Genomic DNA, 6,900 nt, shown 5'->3' on the forward strand with positions numbered 1-6,900 from the left:
GAAGGCTCAGAAAAACATAAAAACACGAGGGAAAGTTTACTACTTTTTAGAGATTGGTTAAGTCGTTGGGACCAAAATGCTGATAAAAATATGGACAGTAAAGGCCATTCTGATGATGAGGTCTCAGATGGAAATGAGGAGGAACTCACTGGAACCTGGAGCAAAGTGTGCACACATTGTACCATAGCAAAGAACTAGGATGTGTTGGCTAGGGCTCTTTGGAAGGTTGAACTTAAAAATGATGACCTAGGGTATCTGGTGGAAGAAATTTCTAAGCAGCAAAGGACTCAAAAAGTGGTGTGGTTACTTTTAACAGCTTACACTCAGTTGTGGCAACAGAAGAATGACCTAAGGGTGGAATTTATAATTAAAAGGGAAGCAAAGTGTATAAATTTGGAAATTTCAGAGCCTGGCCATGTGGTAGAGAATGAAAGAGCATTTTTAGGAGAGGAATCCAAAGGTGCAGCCCAGTGACTGCTTACTAAAGAGATTAGCACATATAAAAGGGAACCAGGTGCTAATACTCAGAACAGTGGAAAAAAGGGCCCTGAAGGCATTTCAGTGGTCTTTAAGATTGCCTCTCCCATTATGAGGCCTATGAGGACAGAATGATTTTGTGGACAGGCCTGGGGTGCTGCCTCGGGATGCTGCTACTCATATCCTGGCCTCTCCAGAGAGTGCAAATGGTAAGCCTTGATGGCTTTCCCACAGGGTTAAGTCTGCAGGGATCTAGAATGCAAGGGCCATGGGGGCTTGGCACCTTCCACCTAGATTTCAAAGGATGTATCTGAAAGCCTTGAAGTCCAAGCAAAAGCTTGCAACAGGGACAGAACCACCATCGAGAGTACCCATGGGGGCACCACCTAGTAGAGCTGAGAGAGTAGAGCTGATGTGGGGACCCCAGAATTATAGAGCCACTAGCAGTGTGCCACCTCAGCCTAGAAAAACTCTTGCATTCGACTTCCACCTGAGAGAGCAGCCACATGGGCTGCATCCAGCAAAGCCATGGGGACAGGGCTGCCCAAGGCCTTGGGATCCCAACTTTTGCCCCAGTGTGCCCAGGAAGCAGAACATTGACTAAAAGATTATTTTGGAGCTTTTAAGATTTAATGTCTGCCCTGATGGGTTTCAGACTTAGGTGGGGCCTGTGCCTGTTTACCCTTTCTTTTGACTAATTTCTCCCTTTTGGAATGGGAATGTTTACCCAATGCTGGTACCACCAAAAAAACCAAGTTATTTACTTATATGATAAATACCACTTCTATTTATCATATAAGTAAATAACTTTATTTTATACGCTTATAGCTAGAAGGAACTTGACGTGAGTTTCAGATGAAACTTTTGGACTTTGGATTTTTAAATTGGTGCTGGAACAAATTAAGACTTTGGGACTATTTGGATGGAATGATTATATGTTGCATGTGAGAAGGACATGAGTTTTGGGGGACCAAGGGTGAAATGCTATGGTCTCAATATGGTTTGTTTGTCCCCACCAAAACTCAAGTTGAAATTTGATCCCCAATGTGACAGTGTTGGGAGGTGTGGCCTAGTGGGAGGTGTTTGGGTTATGGAGGTGGATCCCTCATGAATACCTTGCTGCTGTTCTCATGGTAATGAGTTATCACTCTCCTGAGGCTGAATTAGTTTTTGCAGGAACAGATCATTTCCCTCAAGAGTGGGTCGTTATAAAGCCAGGACACTTTTAAGGGTATCCTCTTTGTACACGTCCACTTCCTTTTTGACCTCAGCCATTTTGTGACGCAGCACAAAAGCCCTTGCTAGAAACCAGGGCCATTGCCTTTGAACTTCTAAGCCTGCAAAGCCATGAGCTAAATAAATCTCTTTTCTTATAAATTACCCAGTCTCAAGTATTTTTATAGCAACACAGAGTAGACTAGGGCACAAACTATATGTATTACTTTAGAAAAATGTTCAGAATGCATTGTTAAAGAAGGGTTACACCTTCATTTCTGTTTTTATCACATTTCTCTTAGAAAAAGTATGCGTGGGGAAAGTTGTGGAAACATATACACTGAATATGTTAACAGCAGTTTTCTCCAGGCAGTGGGTGATGGGTGATTTTTACTTTTCCTTTGTAAGTCCATGTATTTTCTGTATATTTCAGAATGAGCATATAAATGGAAGGAGGAAAACAACAAAGAAATTTTTATTTTGAAAATAGAGAATGATTTGCTTTTTTTATACTGCCTGCATGTCAAAATGTCCAGGTCAATGCGGCTCCATCAAAATGTCCTTGATGACAAAACAGTGGCAGCCATGTAGTAGTCACAGCCTTCTCCTTGTGTCCTGCTAGTTCACTTTGCATGCAGTAGGCAATCTGAGTGGTCTTTCAAAAGTACCCATCTGGTCTTGTTACTCATGTGCTTAAATTTTTAGTACGTTCCCATTTAAGGCCCAAATTGTTATCAGCATGGCAGACAGCGCCTTCTAAGAACTGCTTCCCCCTTTCTTAGTCCACCAAGAACTAGGAGTTCTTCCCACTCTGTTCTAGCCACACTGATCTATCTGTAGTTCCTGAAAGGGCCCCGGTAGTTATTTCAGTCTGATTATAGTTCATTATTGCCACTGAGAGAAATAACTAGAAACTAGATCTAATCATCTAATCTTTCTTTCTTTTTTTTTTTTTTTTAAGTGCCTATAATGGTGCCTGCCACAGATTGGCAAAATATTTTCTGGATGAAAGATGAGTAAATGTATGGAGTACAGAACCTCTGTTATGACTATTAATGAGTTTTCAGTGGCTAGAGAGGTGCCATTGAAGTCTTGGAGCTGTTATTCTATGAACATTGTTCTTCAGTTGCATTTTGAGTTGGGTTGACTAGAGAAGCTAATAATAATATATAACATAATTTGAATATAAAAGTGTATTTTAAGTTCTTTTTCTCTATGTCAAGACTGGCTAGACATTTGCCAATATCCTTTACCTGAGCACCCAGAAAGACTATATTTCCTAGCCTTCCTTGCAGTTAGATTGGGAAATTGTGATTGAATTGTGGCTGATGAGAATTTGAACAGATATGATCTGTCCCTTCCACAAGTCTACCTTCTGTATATTCTCATTTCTGGTCCATGTGGCTGGACTGGAAGGCCTCCAAAATGGTGGATTTGTAAGAATGAAGAAGCCTGGCTTCTGGGCAGTGAAGTGGATGAGAAATAAACCTTTGTTGGGTTTAGCGACTGAGATTTTGGGGTCTACTTGTTATTGTAGCAAAATTTAACTTCTCCTAACTGCATCATCTTCCAAAGAAACTTTTGTAACTATACTTGGTTTTGAGTTGGGCAGGACTTATATGGTCACTTTAATTTGACACTTCAGAATGCATATTAGATATGCAGATAAGCATATTTCCTTATTCAGCTTCTTCATTTTGAATTTTCCAAACGATTTGAAACAAACATGGAGTAAGATAATGACTATTCAGTAGAAAGCAAAAAATAGTACAGAACACAAATAACTCACAATTAGCATAACAATTCTTACTATAAATATGAATCTTTCATTTCTTCTCTATTTTTTCATAGTTTAGAAATCTGCTATGTTTAATAGAAAGTTCCAAATATGCTGTCTTTTTGTTGAAGGAGGGTTGTACAAATCTGTCAAACACGCAAATATGTGCTTAATTTATTGATTAATTTATGTAAGAATTAAATTCAACCAAAAAGTGACTAAGATCTACTACGTATGTTTTGTTGTACAGCAATGTTCTTTTTGGTTGGTACTCAGATGGGGATGTTGGTGGACTCAGGCTGCTTATAGTAATGCGTGTCCGTTAAATAATCTTTGCTAAATGTGGCCAGAAATGTGGAATTTTTTATTGGCAATTATAATCCTTGGGCTGCGTATAACTTTATTAGACATCTGGCTGCCAATTCTCTGTAGTATCTTTTCATGACCATCGTACGCTGCAGGGAGCGTTAATTTACTCTGAAGACCAGATTAATTGGAAAGATCTTTTGCAAACAAAACACGTGAAAGAATATTAACATAGTGCTTGCAAATGTAATTATTTGATTCAGTGTAGGGATTTTCTCTTTAAAATTTTGCCTGATTTCTCCATGTTTGATTAGGACACCCTCCTTTTGCTACTGCTTTAGCTTGCGTGAGTCATATATCATGACCTATGGCAAATATTTCTCTCTTCTAGCAGACTGTAAGGTACAAAACAGCACACACAGATCCCCTTTTAACTTAATATCCCAAGTGTCTGGCCTGAAGCAGAAACTGAGTGAATGCTTATTTAATGAATATTGACACTATTATTTAAACTGTTGTGATTTTAGAATTAGAAAAACCACTTAAAATAAATACCTATTTTACAGTTACAATTTTTGATGACTTGTATCATCACACATATATAAACAGATCAGGTTTTGTATCACTACGTCAGTTTTAGAATCATGGTACCATTTTAGGATGCCAAAAATTTTTCGGAGAAACATGGTAGGAGGCTAGGATATTGAGGAAAGACTTAAGGAAGAATCTATCATCACTTTAAAGGCACAGGTTTTGACCTGTATTTAAGCAAAATGCCAGAATGGGGCATCAGTGCTACCTGTTGTATAACATGGAGCAGAAGGTCCTATCATATGTGAAAAAGGCTGAGCTTAGACAAGCCATTCAGCCAAACAAGACAGCAAAAGACAAGCTAAAGGATTAGAGGAAGGCTGGGCGTGGTGGCTCACGCCTGTAATCCCAGCAATTTGAGAGGCCGAGATGGGCGGATCACCTGAGGTCAGGAGTTCGAGACCAGCCTGGCCAATATGCTGAAACCCCATCTCCACTAAAAATAAGAAAATTAGCTGGGCGTGGTGGCAGATGCCTGTAATCCCAGCTACTCAGGAGGCTGAGGCAGGAGAATCGCTTGAACCTGGGAGGTGGAGGTTGCAGTGAGCTGAGATCGTGCCATTGCACTCCAGCCTGGGTGACAGAGTGACGCCCTGTCTCACAAAAAGAAAAAAAAAGGATCAGAGGAAGGAAAGGTTGGTAATGAAGCCATTTTACATTCTTGTTTTAGCTTTTACCTTGCCCACATTACTATCATATAGGAGCAGACTTGAAGGGGAATCTGTCCTTCTATAAAAGCTTCCAGAGGAAGATGAATCCACTGCATTCAGAATTTAGCCAGGGTGGTTGTTATTGAATTCTTTCTTGTATAGCATCCCAAATTCTTCAAGCTATGCTTTAAACTCCTTTTCTTTGATTCTCTCCTCAGAAGAAATGGAGAACAACTGGTCATCACCTTCAATGTAAGATGTTAAATCACCTCACAGTTTTATTTTTTTCCCCTTGTATATGAAATTTCAGTTCTCTTATTTATTTCTTTTAGGGTCTTATTTCTTAAGCAGCCATATCTCTGACTCTCTGCTGGAATGTCCCTGAGCTGTCTTATTCATCCCAGAGTTCTGAACACCACCCATAAAAAGAACATGACTAATGCCTAGGAAAGAAAAGTTAGAATATGAAATCCCCAAGTGTCACTTTTCCTGTGTCCTTTATTGTCTCCTCCCTAGTTCAGCCATTCACTCTGAAAACATCCTTTGTGCCAGGAGTCCTAGGTGCTCTGGACTATAATATAGTGAGCAAGCTGACCCAAATCCCTACCCTCCCTAACTTTACATTCTAGTTAGAGGAGACAGATGATACACAAAATATACAAGTAAAGAATCATTGTATGCCAGCTGGTAATAAATGTGAAATGTGGTGTAGAATAATAGAGCTGGGACAGGGAAAGGTAGTTGGGGGTTGCAGTTCTAAATACTGGCTAGGAGAGGTCTGACCGAGAAGGTGTTTTGAGTAAAGACTTCAAGGAAATGAGGAAGCCAACGAAACAGGCAGCTAGGGTAGAGCATGCTGAGTGGAAAAAAATGCAAGCATGAAGGCTTTGAGGTCAGAACTGACTGGTGTGTTAGAGAAACAATAAAGCGTCAGGTACATGGATGGAGCAGAGTGAAGGAGAGGAAGGGTAGCAAGGAGGAAGTCAGAGAGGTATGGGTCAGATCGTGTAGGAACCCCTCGAACTCTAGAAGAACTTTGGCTTTTATTTTGGGATGGGAAGCCATTGGTTTTAAGCCAACGAGTGACAAGACCTTATTATGCCTTAACATAATAAGGCTGCTGTGTTGAGGACAGACTGAAGGAAGAAAGGGTAGAAGTTGGGAGGCCAGCTAAATGCTATTGTGATGATTTGGCAGCAGAGTGATTATGATATCTCGGACCAGTGCAGTGAAAGTAGAGATGAGGACAAGTGGCCAGGTTCTAATCTGTTTTAAAGGGTGGGCCAGTTGAATTTGCTGATGCGATGGTTGTGGGTGCAAAAGAAAAGGAGTCAAGAGTATTTAAGGTTTTTGACCTGAGCAACTGGAAGGATAGGCTTGCCATGAACGGCTTGGGGAGAGAATATTTTAGATAGTGATGGGAGGTGGTGGCAGTGGGTTGATCAGGAGCTTGCTCTTAGATATGACAAGTTAGAGAAGACTATTAGACCTTTAAGTGGAGCTGTTGAGGAAGCTGCTGGATCTACAAGTCGGGAGTTCATGGGTGAAGATCTGGTTAGAGATACAAATCGTGGAGTCATCATCATGTAGAAGGTATTTGTAGCCCTGAGACCGAATGAGAATACCAAGGTGGCGAGTGTAAACATAAATGAAAAGAGGTCCAAGAACTGAGCCTTAGGGCATACAAGTGTTAACAGGTCGGGGAATAGACTGTAAAAAATGTAAGCACATACGCATGAACATTACACATTAGCATTTTGGTGGAAGCAACCATGAGTGAGTAAACTTTGGAGAAGCAGGCTGTTTCGACTTAGGATGGAGGAAAGAAAGGATGCTGATGTGTGAAACGTGACTGTTGCCATGAAACCTTGAAGAATAAGAATG

Source organism: Pongo pygmaeus, chromosome X (assembly GCF_028885625.2).
Source record: "Pongo pygmaeus isolate AG05252 chromosome X, NHGRI_mPonPyg2-v2.0_pri, whole genome shotgun sequence".
Lineage (NCBI taxonomy): Eukaryota > Metazoa > Chordata > Mammalia > Primates > Hominidae > Pongo > Pongo pygmaeus.